The sequence below is a fragment of the Pinus tabuliformis genome, chromosome 5_1 (assembly GCF_031772625.1).
Source record: "Pinus tabuliformis cultivar Carrire ecotype Pingquan chromosome 5_1, CPIR1, whole genome shotgun sequence".
In the NCBI taxonomy this organism is placed as follows: Eukaryota; Viridiplantae; Streptophyta; class Pinopsida; order Pinales; family Pinaceae; genus Pinus; species Pinus tabuliformis.
The window spans coordinates 569,291,457-569,309,043 of NC_142305.1; positions in this window are offsets into that span (position 1 = coordinate 569,291,457).

A 17,587-nucleotide genomic window follows, 5' to 3' on the forward strand; every position below is an offset into this window, starting at 1 on the left:
CAGTATATATCAACTATAACATAAGAGATAAGAGTTTGAAGCCACATCCAACTTTGAACTCAGAGATTTACTAAAATGATGCCAATTGGAAGAACATGTTAGTTGTAACAACCCATGTGAAAATTCCATGTAAAAATATATAAATACCACGAATGATGGGACACATATTCCAAGCTGAATGGTGGGCAAGACATCCTAGGGGGTGTTCATTTGGTTGTTTATGGCTAAGTAAATTGACAAAGGCAATGGCTAAGGCATTAAAGAGGCAAAGAGGTATTTTGACACATTTATTTATGAAAATAATGGAAATTAGGAGAAAAGGAAGGTAAAAGGTCACAAGTTGCACGTGGGGAGGAAAATGAAGGAAAATATTGGAAATTAGGAGAAAAAGGAGGTGAAAGGGCATAGGTTACATGTGGGGAGGAAAATGAAGGAAACTAATGGAAAATGAAGAAAATAGAGACCTCATTAATAAGAAGGCTTCTGAGGATCAGTGGGCAAGACTTGGTCAGTTTAGATTTGGATCTCTCTCAGTATTCTCTCTCTCTCCATACTCTTGGACACTTGGAGTTTTCTTGGAGCACTTTGGCATTGGAGCAAGAAAAGAAAAGAAGGCAAGAGGAAGCAAGGATCAAATAGGGAAATGAAAGTTCAAGCGGCTACAACAGGCTTCATTGCAGGTATCAACTTACATGTGTTTTTTCCTAGCTAGATTTGGCATGCATGGGATTACATGTGTTTCGTTTCTACCATGGCATGGGTTTTTCTAGGTGTGACAGTATTTTCAGCTTAGCCTTGCCATTTCTTGATAGCTTTGAGGAGATGGGTTCTCTCATGCATTTTTTGGGGGATGGCCATATTGGATTCGAAGCTGAGTGGGGTGGATCTCTGAATTGACAAACACATGGTGGTAGTTGTCCCTGAACCAGACCGAGGATGCACGAAGCCACTGGCATAGTGACCCCTAAAGTGGACTGTGGGTTGCGGTAAAGCTAGATTGTGTGCCTTAGTGGGCCTAGGCTTCCTTGCTGGTGAATGGCGGGATATACAATAAAGCCAAGGGGTGGATTTTCTCTCCATTGGGCCCAGTGATTCCAGGATGGAATGCATGGTAAAGACTAGAGAGTATGTCTTAGTGTAGGGCCTAGTGATCCCTAGATCAGATTGCGTATGCACGGTAAAGCCTGAGAGACTAGGAGGCACTTAAATTCCTCACGGTGTAGGCAGAGAACTCCAATGGCATCCACGTTGATTGGTGTTTTTTGATGTGTTCTATGAGTCCCACATTCATGCTTGGAATATGGCACGGGGGTGATTGGCTGAAGAGAGACTTGGCTCAGCCAGTCTATGGTCAGGTGGAATGCGGTGGTCCCATCACTGGTTGGTTCATTGCGTTATTAATGAAAATAATTCATTGCTTTGATTTCCATGTCAAAATGTAATGATGTATATATGGATTTTGATGGATGATATTTTTATTGTATTTATGTTCCTATTTTTCTTTTTTATATGCACATTTACCCCCAAGGGTGTTACAAGTGGTGTCAGAGCATGGTTCAAACACTTGGACTGGATGGGCTCTATTATAGGTAAAATGAAGAACAAAGGTTAATTTTTACACCTTTCTGTCATATCTATTATAACTTTTCTTTTGTAGAATATTATAAGTAAAAAATTTTTCCATATTGAAGGTAAATGCCACTGATAATGTGGTAAAAATTTCAGATATTGGTTTGCAATACTTTAGGAATTATGATCCAAGGAAGATGACCTTCCTGAATGCACCTTTAAACAGGTCATGTTGGAATTTCTGCAATAACTTTTCTTCTCTAGGCTTTTAGAAGCTGAAAATTTGTCCACATGGAGGCAACATACCACTAATTACGTGGTAGAAATTTCAGATATTGGGTTGCAATATTTTAGGAGATATGAGTAGAGGGAGTCGAGCCTTTTAAATGTTCCTAAAATTAGGCCTCAAACAGGTCACACTGTCATTTTCGTTATAACTTCTCTTTTGGGCGCTTTTAGGAGCTGAAATGTTTTCCATAATGAGGGGAAATCCCACTGATATTGTGATAAAATTTTCAGATATTCATTCGTTATATTTTAGGAGATATGACCAGTGTAAATCGAGCTTTCTGGATACTCCCAAAATTGTGCACCAAATAGGATTGTGTCGGTATTTTGTTATAAATTTTCGTCTATGAAGTATCAGAAGTTGAAAATTGAATGATAGTGAGGGAAAATACCACTGATAATATGGTTCAGTTTCCATAACTTTTACTACTACAGTTTAGGATATATTCATTGAATCATTCGCTATATTAGTTTGCTTGCAGTGTTTGATGAAATACTTAAATGGTTCAATGATTAATTGCATACAAATTGTTTGATAAAATGCACCAATGAGTATGTTGTTTGTGGTTGGGGATAACATTGATGTGTAATAGCATTTCTGTAGTGGTATATGCTTACTTTTAGGCAAATATTTTGCTATATTAGTTTGCATGTAAAGTGTTTGAATAAATCCTTACATGCAAATGTAATAGTATAGTTGTTGTTTGAAGAAAAATGTAAAAGTATGGTAATTGTTTGAAGAAAATGTTATTTTTTAAATGAAATAGTATTGTAGTATGATAATATGGATGTATTTGATCTATGCATATTTTCATGAAAATAATTTAAAGAGTTGCATGTAGGGAATTTGAAAGGTTTCATGCAAGGAATCTGAAAAGTTGCATGTAGGGAAATGGAAAAGTGGCATGTTTTTAGTTATTATGTTACAAGTGGAATAAGTGCTGTGTTTTTGAATTACTCTCATACAAATGTATGATAAATAAAAATCAATTTATTTTCAAGTGTCCTTAAAATTTAGTAGAGCTTTGGAGATTCCATTTCCATAATTTGACATTGGAGATCAGGCCATTATAGTAGCTTCCTCCTTCTACCTTAGTGTGGACCATGGATAGTAAGGGGGTATGCTTATAGGTTGTTATATTGGTGAATGTTGATTTCAAATTAATAGACATAATGTCTTCATTTTTAAAACATGTGACTGACTATGTATGAATTATATGTCGCTTACATGTTGATTTCATGATACCTACTTACATCCTTGTATGTTAGGTTACATTTTTGAATATTTTGATTACATGGATCAGTCTTGTAGATTGATTACAAGGATTGGTTGATTATGTTCGACTACATGCGGTTATGCGTATTGGTAGTTGTTTTTGCATTGCTTATGCATACTTCTGGTTGCATGTGGCAATGTGTACAATGGAGTAATGGTTGTGGCTATGATTATGCATGTATAGTAGGTCAAACATGCCTTGTGAAGTCATTGTATGCAATTTAGGTCATCATGGTGCTATTGGTTGTTATGATGCTAATGAGTTGGTTGAGATAAAGCAAGAGATGTAGATCATCAAAGTGAAGTTGCAGCATTGGACCTTGAGGCAAGCATAGATCATCATATTGATATTGCATTTGAGCAAGCAGTTATGTAAGTTAAAGATTTTTATATGCATTAGGTTTATGTAAATGTCTTTTGATGTTATGGTTACATTCATGATAATTGTTGGTTGATTAGTGTAGTTATATGCAAATGTGTCAGATAGTGAAGAATGATAGTAAAATGTAGTTGTATGCATTGCTATTGTTGTTTTATATTAGATAACCCGAGGATTATGCTATATGTTGTTGATGAGTATGTTATAGGTTAACTTGTTGATTTTTATATGACAGTTAACTTGACGATTTAGTTTTATGTTGTTGATGAACATGATATAGAGCTTATTATTGTTATATGCTATTAACTTGATGATTAGAGTTATTTCATTGAGATCTTGATGCCGTAATTTGGATTGGCCATATGTGTGATGGTTATGTTCATTACCTTGAAGATATTGATGTTATATGTATTGTGATAACCTGGTTTGACCTATGCAGATGGTTATGGTTGTGATATTTAGGTATGAACCAACATATTTGTGAGATGGTGTCATACTAATCTAGATTGACTTTGCATATGTATATGAGTTTATGATGTGAACATGTTAATTAGATATTGTTATGGATATTTGTTGAAATGTGGCAACAAGAATATTTCAATTTTAATTTGTCCTTGAATTAAAATTCGAATTTAGTCTCACCAGATATTTTAAAAATAATTAATTAATTCATTTTGAGTTAATTAGTTGTAGAAATTCAAACATGAAGTCTTTGTGAAGTCATGCAACAGTTATCCCTTTGATTGAGGAAATTATTCCTTAATTAAGGAGAAAAGGATGAGTTGTATTTGAGTTGTAATTAGTTAGCTCAGTTAATTGAGTTAATTCCATTTAAATTACTTCCAAACAGTTTGAGGAACTAATTGTGAGTTCAGTCAGTTAATGCAAGCATGCATGAAACTAGTGTACTCTAGATAACTGAATATTCTCTCATAAATAACTCATGCATGTCAGTTCAGACAAAGACCTAGTTGAGATTAAAGACATGGACATTGTACTATTAGTTGGAGGAATTTTCCTATGAGGGAAACCCATCCATGCAGAAGGAATAGGATTCCTTGATATTTGCACAGTTTTACAGTGTGTGAGATCAGTGTCACAAAAGGTTACAACTGGAGCACCCAAGGAAAATTGGGCAAGGAAATAGGAGGCTTGGAAGGTAGAGGGAAAGGCATATGTGTTGTCTATTCTATCTACGAGCAGCAGTGAGGGATTGTACTGAGAGTTGGATAGTTGTGAGAGATAAAGTTTGTGTAATCCTAAGATATTTCCACTTGTATGATAATACAGATAGGATTTTAGCTGAGGCTTTCCCCAGAGTATTCTTTTGTGTTTCATGTGTGATTGATTCTTCTTCTTTGTTATATGTGTTCTATTTGATCTTTCTCAAATCGATTAAGCTTCTGCAAGTTTGATTGTATAAGTAGATTAAGAATTTTGCTTTAGTCTATTGCATAATCAGGTTAATCTACAGTGATAATTTCTACACGGTATCAGAGCAAAGGTGATCAGAGCTGTGAACAACATAACTGAGAAGGGAAGATTCAAAGTTTGAAGTTCTTGATTGCAGGTAAAAAATTGATTTCTTATAACACCTCAAAGTTCATCAATCGAATTCAATGGCTTGAGACTCGAGTATGGCCTAGATGGCAGCTTGAATTACATAGCATGGAAGGATCACATTGAAGTGGTATTAGAAGACAATGGTTTGAAGGATTTCATTGATCAAGAAATCCCCAAGCCAGCTGCAATTAATGCACAAGAATTTGCTAAATGGAAGAAGTGTGTGGTGAAAGCGAGGAGGATTATTCTGGAGGGAGTTCAAGACCATATTGTCTCAAGTTTCCATGGGAAGGAGACTCTGTTTTCAATGAAGACATTGAAGGGCGTATATCAGAACAATAATGACCAGAGGAAGTTGGCGCTCAAGGATAAGCTTAAGAAAATCAAGTGTGAAAAGGGTGACACTATTTCTACATATCTGAACAAGCTCACCACCTGCAGAGATGAGCTTGGTAGTGTAGGAATAACGATAGGCGATGATGATATGGTGAGCCTTGCTCTCCTCGGTCTTCCAAAGAGTTGGAATAGCTACCAGGACTTAGTGAATGGAATAGAGAAACTGCCGGAATGGGAACACCTGTTGTGAGATCTGATGCAAGAGGAGATCACGAGAAGCATTAGAGATGGTTCTTCATCTAAGCATGATGATGAAGAAAATCTAGCTTTATCATGTAAGGCAAGGAAAGGGAAAGGGAAGGCTTCCCATTCCAAATTGAGTTCTTCCCATGGAGGGAAGAAGATTAAAAAAAATCTAAAGTGAGATGCTTTAATTGTCATGAGGTGGGCCATTATGCAACTAATTGTCCATTGAAGAAATTTAAGAAGGGATCCTTGAAAGGATCAGAAGGTGAGACACTGGCCTCTTAGTTTGAATTGGATTTTACCCTCATCGCATGCATGGTTTCATTGATGGTGGGCTGTGTTTGGTATCTGGACAATGGAGCCTCATTCCACATGACTGGTGATAAGAGTTTATTCAGTACCTTAGAGGAGAAAGACCTCAATATGCACATAGATATGGGCGATGATGTAAAGTACCGTGTTTCAGGTGAAGGCACAATTGTTTTTTTAGAGGGAGCATGAAGCTCCTCTCACCTTGACTGATGTAAAGTATGTGCCTAGATTGAAGAAGAACTTGGTATCTTTCGCAATGTTGGAAGACAAAGGCTATGATGTAGTCTTTAGTAAAGGAAAGGTGTTCCTGAGACACATAGCCATGGGTCAAACTAAGAGGATTTGGATTCGAGTGAAGAATCTCTACAAGCTGGAGGTAGATGACTATGCTACATTGAGTTCGAAAGCAGAATTGGTGCAAAGCCAAGACATTGGCGAGTTATGGCATAGGTGGTTGGGGCACTTGCATCATGGGGCCTTGAAGATAATGTAGCATATTTCTACCGGACTTCCCAAAGGTAAACTTGAGCAAGTAGACACATGTAAAGGTTGTACCTTGGGATAGTATGCCAAGTCTTCCTTTCATGATCGAGACAGTCGAGAGGAAGCAATATTGGAGTGAGTCCATACAGATGTGAGTGGACCATTCTCAACAGCATCCACGATGAAGCAAAGGTATTATGTGATTTTCATTGATGATTTTTCTCATAATGCTGGATCTATTTCATGCAGAAGAAGGATCAAACCTTCTCAAAGTTTTGTGAGTTCAAAGCTTTGGTTGAGAAAGAATCAGGGAAGAAGATCAGGGCCTTGAGAAGAGACAATGATGGAGTGTATGTCTCTCAAGATTTTAAGGACTTATGTGCTACAGAATGAGTTAAACGGGAGTTGAAAACACCTCATAACCCACAATAGAATGGGGTGGCCGAGAGGAAGAACAAAACAATTGTGGGGACAACTCGGGCGATGCTGCATGACCAAGGCCTACCACTTCACGTGTGGGCTAAGGCATGCAACACAATGATCTATTTGCAGAATAGAAGCCCACATCGCATACTTGGGATGAAGACACCAGAGAAATATTTCTCTGGGAAGAGACCAGATGTGGGTCACTTCAGGATCTTTGGCTCATCGATTTATTGCCATGTGACCAAGGATGCCTAGAAGAAACTTGAGCTGACAACTGAGTTGGAAATACTTGTGGGGGTAGACTGATACACCTCACAACTATTGGGTGTACTTGCCTACCAGTCGGAGGACAATGGTTCACAGAGATATTAAGTTTGATGAGCAGAAGGCCATGTGAGTTTCCCTTGAGAGGGAGCTCCAACTATAGGCTGTGGAGGAACTTTCGGTTCCTAAGGAGGAGGAGCCTCAAACTGATGTGGAGCAACTAGATGCAGAGGTTCCAGGAGTGGAGACAACCACTCAAGCAGAGTCTTACAGAGATGGGTGGAAGCGCATGAGAGAAGCTAACAGATTGTTTACAGATGCGAGAGAGAATGTGGGAGAACCATCTTCTCAGGGAAGACATAGGAGGTCCATTGATAGGTACATTGGATACATGGCCCTTGTTGGGGAATGTGTTGAGACTAAACCATCTTCCTTTGAGGAAGTAGTGCAGTAGCCGATTTTGGTTGATGCTATGGTGGAGGAGTATGACCTCATAGTTTGAAACAGTGTTTGGGATGTGGTTCCAAGACCAGAGAACAAGTCATTTGTGAGTTCTCGTTGGCTTTACAAGGTAAAGGAAGCTACTAATGGTAGTGTGGAGAAACATAAGGCAAGGTTTGTTGCCCGTGGTTTCTCACAGGTCGAGGGGATTGACTATGATGAGAATTTTGCTCTTGTAGCAAGGTACTGATCTATCATATTGATGTTGGCACTATCAGCAGAGATGAGTTGGAAGATCCATCAGATGGATGTGAAGACTGCATTCCTCAATGGCAAGATTGAGGAAGTGGTGTACATAGAAGAAACTTGAGCTGACAACTGAGTTGGAAATACTTGTGGGGTAGGCTGATACACCTCACAACTATCGGGTGTGTTAGTGTCGGTCTTGAGCCCTCCATCGGTGATCAACAGCTCTTTGCATATGCATATGTAGGTGTCTCATCAGCATCAATTTTGCATCCCACTAGGCATGCCATAACACTGAATGGAGGAGCTGGTCTTTGTTCCCTTCTTGGCTTTGCTGGATCAGGTCATACAACAATGTAATTGAGTCATGCTTGTTCTTATTTTTTGTCTTGAGATCCCATGGTCTTAGGTCTAGGGTTTTGAGTCAAAATCATTTCAAGGTAATGAGTCATGGTCAGTAAGTGCCCAGCAAGCCGAAAGGAATTTTGTACATATGTTTCATTATCATTTTCTTCAGCTACAACTCACTTTATGCCTTGGATTTAAAAAACCCTGTTTTTAAATCCAAGGTCATGAGGAATTTGTAAAAATAAAGAAATTTTCAAAAATTTGTAAAAGTGCCGGCAACAACCCTGGTTCCTTCACTACAGTCCATCAGGCGGTCAACCTGCAAAAAGAACGGAGTCAAACGCATCCAAAGAGCTTATTTCAGGACAAAAAGACTCTAAACAGTGTTAAAGAGAAAAGCAAGTTCAAAACATTAGAAAGTGGGTTCTAAAGTTAAATTTTTTTTTAAAAATGAACCTATAAAAGCTATTTTCCCTCTCTAGTCACTCTTATTGTGCAAATGAAAGTCAAAAATTCGTGTTAGAGGCAAGAGGAGGCAATTCGGGCAAGTTTCTGCAAATTACAAGGGTTAAACTGGTGCGCGACCAAACCTCAGATGTGCGCGACCACCTGGGTGGGCGCGACCAAACGGAGGCCAACGCACAGTGTTAAATAACACGGGCGCGACCAAATGGAGGAGCGCGACCATTCTCAGAGCGTGCGCGACCAAAAACTCTGTCTGCCGTAAAACTCACTCAAACGCCAAAATCACCCTCAAATTCTCTCAAATTGTTAAGGTATGCCTATTTCGCATGTTTGGTGATGGTGTTAGGGTTGCAAAAGAAGATTATGACCATGGTTATATGCAAGAAATCCATAAAAAGATAGGTTAAATGATAGTTGTTTTTTGCAAGCAATATGTGTGACAGTTTGTTATTTTTCAAGGCAATTTTTCCTTTATCCCTCCATTTATTTTCCCATACAAATTACATGTGTTAACATGTCAAACTTATTGATCTCATTTGCAAGTCAATTATACAAATCCTACCCCTAAATCATTTGCAAACCCTAGTCCTTTCAAACCCTATAAACCCTACCTTTTCCCCATGTATAATGATCAAACCCTAAGCACTAGTAACACAACAAAATGCCTATGTAAATGTACAGCAAAAGAATGAAAAGAAACATTATAAAAAACAAATAAAAAAGTGATGACAAGGCATGCACTCAAAAAATTGTAAAAACAGTGAAATTTGCCATTTTGCATAGCTTCAGAAAAAACAAAGGAAAAGGGTCATCTCGTGTATATGTCAAAGACTTCAAAGCTCAATAAGGTCATGACAAAATTTCATTTGCATAGACATCAAAGAAATTAGACTTGCTGTGGTTAGGGTTTGCAGTAACATGGTATCTTTTTCCCCTCCTCAAAACTCTGTTTTTTCCCCTACCTAATTCCCTATGTAAACCCTAATTCAATTGCTTGTCCCTTCAGTTAAACTCCCTAGGCAATTGAATATCCCTCCCTATGATCAAATCACACAGTGAAACCCTAATTACTCATGGCAAATGAAAAAATAAGGCTGCCTCTGTTTTAAATGAATTGCTGTTACAAAAATTGATTGGCAGCAGACTTTGTTGATGGGTTCCATTATCCCCCCTAAACCTAATCCCTAATATCCTCTATTTTCCCTCATTCCTATGATACAATCCCCTCTCCCTTCCACTGTAAAATGATCACAACAACCCCTTCCCTTCCTCTTACAATCAGAAACCCTAAATCCCTGTTTCCCAAAGCATCAAATGGTCATTTTGAAATTATGAAAAACAGAGTATACTCCTCAATGACATTCAAAACAAATTGAAATGAGCTGCCTGTTACTTGTATATAGATGATGCTGCCTTATCCCCCTATGTTTATGACATCCTCCCCTCCATCATGATGATTTTCATTGTCCTTTCCCTTGGTGATTAAAAATCACAGTTTCCCTAAATAAAGTATTGATTTGCAAATGGTGAGAGATGGAATGACATGTTTAGCATTATGTGATGTTTTTCTTCAGAATTCCCTGTTTATGTATATATTTTTCCCTTTCCTTATGTAAATTCCCCCCCTTAACATGTCCCTCATGATTTTTCCCCTTGAAAACAGCATACTTCACAGCATTTTGCAGGCAGGGCAGCAGTCATCTTGACTTATTTATTCCACCTTGCTCAATAACACCATGTCAACCACTGAGACTAATGAGCAAGGTGATGACCGGTCTTCTTCTACAGAGGTTGAGACACAGCAGAGGCCTCGTAAGGGTGGCAAAGGTGTTCATCATAGAGGTTACATGTTCGCAAGGCAAAAATGAAAATTCTCCAAAGGAAGCTGTCAGAGGCCCCGAAGAAGAAGAAAAGGACAAATCCACTCCGCATCTTGGCTGAGGCATCTCTCACTCATCATGGTACTGATCAGCCTTGATCTAGCATCAAAATGTGAAAATTTTGAGAATTTTGGAGCATTTTGGAAATTTTTGGTAAAATTACAGGTTTTGCCCACGGTTTGGTCTCACCCCGGGTGAGACCATTTTGGAGGACTGCTCGGAATTTTGAAAACTTGTCATTTTTGGAAAGGGCATGCAAAAAGAAAAATTACCAATGCTTGGGAGAAGCCTGGTTTTGAGTTTTGAGCCTCCAAAAGCTCAAAATACATCAAAAAAATGACTTTCTGCCCACTTTTTGAGTTGCAGAAAGTGACCTTGGGAGAAATGGTTTTTGAGGGGTCAAATCAACACCAAATTCAGAAATTCCACTTGGGATGGAAAGTAGACAGGCCAAGCTTTCCAATGAGCCATATTGCACCTGATTTGGACCAGTGGAACCCACTCAAAAACAGCTGTGAAGGGGCGCGACCAGAACTTCCAGGGGCGCGACCAGAACTTCCAGATTTGCCAGAATTCACATTTTTGGTCAAAAAACACTGTTTTGACTATGGTTGACTATTTTTACTTGTAGATGATGGATAAATGTAATATTTTCATGGAACTTTGGTAGATTTTATCTTTCTTTACCCTTCTAGAAGCTTCCATGATGTAAAAAAGTGAAAAATTAATGCATGGATGAGTTAGCTAAGTAATAGAGGCAAGTTGTTTGGCTACCTATTTTCTAGTTCTTAGTTTAGAATTTGTTCAAACTGCTCCTAGAAAGCTGAGCTCGACCCCTAGAGGTGGGGAAAGGAGTTAGATGGTCTAGATGGTCTATATTATGCTCTCTCCTTCTCATTTTGATGGTTGGACTCTTGTGTAAGGAAGCTTTATTGTATATTGTGCATCTATTTCTGCAATTGAAGGCAAGGAAAGCCAGGGTTTTACAGACATCTTTGAGGATTCTTGTGGATCTGATTGTTGATGGTGTGTTCTCTACATGTTCTTGTAAGTTTGTTTATGTGTTTCACATCTCTCTTATGCTTCTAAATTGGACAGATGAAGTGGTAAAGTTTGAACTCATGTTTTGACATGCTCAGCTTTTTAGTTTGTTCAATTTTAATGTTTTCTACTGTCTAGAGAGGATCCGAATTGTGTGTTTGCCCTCTTTAGCTTCTCCTCTATCATCTCTGATCATCCATCTCAGATTAAGGCATCAGCACTCATTCCTACCTTGCCCCTTAGATCCCCCTGTGAAAACTGTGCTCAATCCCCGCACCTTGAATTGCACTTCCACCAATTGCCACCAAAACCCCCACAAATCATCAAATCAAACCCCTTATCAATTTACTACCCTAAAATCTTTATTCTTAATTGGTCAGCCTAATCCTATTGAAAGATCTATCAAATCTGACCCGAGAGAGCCTTCTCATACCTCGTAGGGCTAGCTACGAGGTGAAATGGTTTGATGTAGCCTTGAGAGTTTGTCTATCTCAGCCTAGGTGAATTCCAAGCGCTAACAGGGTGTACTTGCCTACCAGTTGGAGGACAATGGTTCAAAGAGATCTTAAGTTTGATGAGCAGAAGGCCATGTGAGTTTCCCTTGAGAGGGAGCTCCAACTATAGGCTATGGAGGAACTTTCGGTTCCTAAGGAGGAGGAGCCTCAGACTGATGTGGAGCAGCTAGATGCAGAGGTTCCAGGAGTGGAGACAACCACTCAAGCAGAGTCTTACAGAGATGGGTGGAAGCGCATGAGAGAAGCTAACAGATTGTTTACAGATGCGAGAGAGAATGTGGGAGAACCATCTTCTCAAGGCAGACATAGGAGGTCCATTGATAGGTACATTGGATACATGGCCCTTGTTGGGGAATGTGTTGAGACTAAACCATCTTCCTTTGAGGAAGTAGTGCAGTAGTCGATTTTGGTTGATGCTATGGTGGAGGAGTATGACCTCATAGTTCGAAACAGTGTTTGGGATGTGGTTCCAAGACCAGAGAACAAGTCATTTGTGAGTTCTCGTTGGCTTTACAAGGTAAAGGAAGCTGCTAATGGTAGTGTGGAGAAACATAAGGCAAGGTTTGTTGCCCGTGGTTTCTCACAGGTCAAGGGGATTGACTATGATGAGAATTTTTCTCTTGTAGCAAGGTACTCATCTATCATATTGATGTTGGCACTATCAGCAAAGATGAGTTGGAAGATCCATCAGATGGATGTGAAGACTGCATTCCTCAATGGCAAGATTGAGGAAGTGGTGTACATAGAGTAGCCAGAAGCTTTTAAGACCTTCGATCATGAGTCGCATGCATGTCGACTCAAGAGAGCTTTGTATGGGCTGAAGCAAGCACCTCATGCTTGTTACACTAGGATCGACAACTACTTGACAGGGTTGGGCTTCACAAAGAGTGAAGGGGATGCGAACCTATATCACATCATGGTAGAAGGTAAGAAATTGATCATTGTTCTTTATGTTGATGATCTGATATTGACAAGTGATGATTAGTTGATCATGTCTTGCAAGGAGGACCTTGCAAGAGAATTCGAGATAAAATACATGGGTCTCATGCACTACTTCCTTGGCATGGAAGTGTGGTAGAAGGATGGGGAGTTGTTTGTGTCTCAAGGAAAGTATGCCAATGAGATACTTAGAAAGATTCTACATGGTGAAGTGCAAGCCATGCAGACTCCTATAGCAGGTAACTGGAGGAAGGAGGACGCTACTTCAGGAGAAGTAGTAGAAGCTACTGTGTATTGGCATCTTGTGGGTTCACTGTATTTAGTGAACACACGACCAGATTTGTGCTATGCGGTGAACCAGCTGAGTCAAGCTATGGTTCAGCCTACCAAGCTATTTTGAAAGGCAGCTAAGCATGTTTTGAGATACCTCAGAGGCACATCCCAGTATGGATTATCGTACAGATGGATAGAGGGAGTGAAGCTACAGGGCTTCACCGATGTAGATCGGGCAGGGATTCCATTAGATCGGAAGAGCACATCAGGAGGAATTTTCAACCTTGGGTCAGCTACAGTTTCTTGGTACAATAGGAAATAGAGGTCAGTTGCACTCAACTCAACAGAGGTTGAATACATGGCTGCAAGTTAGGTAGCATGTGAGGCCATTTGGATGTAGAAAATTCTAGTTGGTTTGTTTGATCAAAGGATGGATCCAACTGTGATCTATTGTGATAATCATAGTTGTATCAAACTCTATGAGAATCCAGTATTTCATGACAGGTCCAAGCACATCGACATTTGGTATCATCATCTCAGAGACTGTGTGGCGAGGAGGATCATGTCATTGCAATATATTTCGACCAAGGAGTAAGATGCTGACATTTTGACTAAGGCATTGTCAAAGTGTAAATTTGAGTTCCATAGAGAGAGGATCGAGGTGGAAAATAATCCTTTTTCTTGTTGAGATGGAGTGTTGAAATGTGGCAAAAAGAATATTCCAATTTTAATTTTTCCTTGAATTAAAATTCAAATTTAGTCTCACCAGTTGTTTGAAAAATAATTAATTAATTCATTTTGAGTTAATTAGTTGTAGAAATTCAAACATGAAGTCTTTGTGAAGTCATACAACAGTTATCCCTTTGATTGAGGAAGTTATCCCTTAATTAAGGAGATAAGGATGAGTTGTATTTGAGTTGTAATTAGTTAGCTCAGTTAACTAAGTTAAGTCCAATTAAATTAGTTCCAAACAGTTTGAGGAACTAATTGTGAGTTCAGTCAATTAATGCATGCATGCGTGAAACTAGTGTATTCTAGATAACTGAATATTCTCTCATAAATAACTCATGCATGTCAGTTCAGACAAAGACCAAGTTGAGATTAAAGACAAGGACATTGTACTATCAGTTGGAGGAATTTTCCCATAAAGGAAACTCATCCATGCGGAAGGAATAAGATTCCTTGAGATTTTCCAATTTTACAGTGTGTGAGTTCAGTGTCACACAAGGCTACAACTGGAGCACCCAGGGAAAACTGCGTAAGGAAATAGGATGCTTGGAGGATAGAGGGAAAGGAATATGTGTTGTCTATTTTGTCTATGACCAGCAATGGGGGATTCTACTAAGAGCTAGATAGCTGTGAGAGCTAAAGCTTGTGTAATCCTGAGATATTTCCACTTGTACGATAATACAGATAGCGGGGTTTTAGATAAGGCTTTCCCCAAAGTATTCTTCTGTGTTTCATGTGTGATTGGTTTTTCTTCTCTATTATATGTGTTATGTTTGATCTTGCTCAAATAGATTAAGCTTCCGCAAGTTTCATTATAGAATTAGATTAAGTATTTTACTTTAACCTATTGCATAATCAAGTTAATCTATAGTGAGAATTTCTACAATATCATGATCTTATGAGTGCTTGAGATGATGTGTTGTAAAGTTATATCGTGCTAACTAGATTGATTGTGCAGACAGGATCACCTCCCTTGATATACATTAAGGCATGAGTTTTCTTATGTCATATATTGGTGGTTGGTTGTATGATTATGACATCTATTTTGTGTTTGAGCATTTGGTGCGTAGTTGATTTATTTAACATGGTATCTTTGCAATTTGTTGAATGATTAATGAATTTCTTAATATGAGTATGTGTTAAAATTATTTTGTTTTAAGATGATTGTACTAACATGTATGTGTTGAGACAGTTGATATGTACTTGAATGTAGTTGATAGTCATAGAATTATATCTAATGACTATGGATTATGACATGATTGTTTGTAAAAGTTGAATTCAAATTGATAAATAAGATTGTCTTGATATTTGGAACATATGGTTTTACATGCGTGGGAAGTTACAAGAAACGTGTTGGCAAAATAAGATGAGGTAACTGGCGTACTTTTATTTATGCACTGACAATTATGTGTTTATGGTAGTATGATGTAGGGGATTGCATGGCAAGATACTGCCATGAAATCTTGAAGAAGGCTCTGGTTGAGTTTTCCCTTTGAAAAATGGGGATTGAGTCATGGTGTTTCTTGTTAGTCTTATATTTTTGGTCTTTTATGAATTAATGAGCTTGATTTGTGTCTTTGTTTATGTCTAGTGTATAGCCATACCACTTTGTTTGTAGAGTCATGATGTTATTGGTTTTTATGGTCTTCTTCTTGTTTGTTTCTTGCCTTGCCTTTTTTATGTTTTGAGTTTAGGGAATTGGTTGGGAAAGAGGAAAGTTGATGGAAATCGGGAGAGATGTGTGGCACCCAACCGATAATATAATACCTAGATGAAGCTTTGTGCATGAGTAAGCATAGCGGAAGGTAAGACTACAATAGTTAGTTGGACTGGTTGGGTCCATTATGGTAAATGGAAAGTAGCAATGCAGACACATGAAAGGTAGCCAAAAAAGGTAAAGTAAATGGATTTGAGGTGTCATATGCTTTGGATATGTTGGGAATTGTTGCTCTTAATGCCTGTGCATAAATAAGGAAGTTCTCTTAACCTAGACCTTATATTATCTGGTAATTATGTTATGATCATGATTATGCTAATGTTTATATGTGTATATATGTATGTATGTATGTCGTTGTCTGACATGATCATGATTGTTTTATGCTAACATTTATATATGTACATATGTATCCATATATCTATGTTACTGTATGATAGGGTTGTCGGGTATCATTCTTGTGAAGGAATGATTACTTATGAAAGAGAACAACATGAAGAGATTCCTGGTGTATGAGGAATCAATTGGAAAGAGTAGTCACGAAAAATATACGAGGTCAGCATCATGTGGATATGAATTGATATTGTATACTTGTATTATGCCTATGTTTATGTTATGACAGGTAACATTGAAGGATACACCAACGAAGTGAAAGCAATGTTGTTTGCGACATGCTAGGATAAGCATAGATGAGATAACAGAAGTGAGGTTTCTTGGTAAGGAAAGTGTGGTTTTGGATGTGTTGTGCTATTGTTGCACATACATTGTATATGTTGTACATGTTGCATCTATGATGTGTGCACTTATGGTTTTGTGTATACATAGCATGTGTACATGATATTCATGCAATGTTATATACAGGATGGTACAAATAGGGTTGTGTGAAAATTGCATACGGGTGTTGTTTACATATTGTACTGTCTTCATGATGTATATGAAGTGTTACACAGTAATTTGTCACCATCCCTGTTACTCGTCTTGTCGTACCTTGGAGGACCCATCCTGGGAGTTATAAGAAGTGACAAAGTCTAAAAACACCTGCATTATGTTCCCCTGAGTATGTACTCCATGTTCCCTGAAGACACCTTCTGCAGATCATCCCTAAAAAATGCTCTTTTTCCATTGGCGCAAGTCCACAGTATCCTACCCGCGCCAATGATGGAGATCCTCAAAAGGGGGCGCGACCATTGGCGCTCTATCTTAGAGCAACAGTCGCGCCAACCAAATTTAGTCGTGCTTTTTGCCTTAATGCACGTTCGACTGTTGTTTCCTTCATTACATGGAGCTTTTCTAAGGATAGAAAATCAGTTTTTTGTCGAGCTTTATCCATCTTTATGGCTTTTTCTAATTCCACAAAAGGTGTCCCGGTTCATCGCATCCTCCTCCCTTCTCGATCTATATAAGCTTGTCATTATGTATTGGACAAGCTAGTGCTAGAGAGAGTGTTGGTGTTAGTGTTATGCTAGTGATTTGGTAATTGAGTTATAGTAGTGATGATTATTGGTCATGGAGAGAATGCTAACGAGTGCTAGAGAGGTTATGCTGCCGGAGAGGAGATGCATGTCAAGACACATATAGTTACTCACCCAGCCAGGAGAAGGGTCGACGTCAGAACAATGGTTGTAACTTTTCCTGTTTATTAATTGATGAGCGACTGCTATTATAGTTCCAATCTCATTATCTGTCATGGTGATATGTTGATTTATTTCCTTTCTGACTGAAATATAGTTGTGCCTTGGTAGTTTTTATGTTGGTATCTGTCTCTTCCTTTGTATGTGCAGGTATTCGTTATGATCTGTTGGAGCAAGGGAACGAGGATATCAACTCTGCTTCAATCATAGCATTGGACTCCAG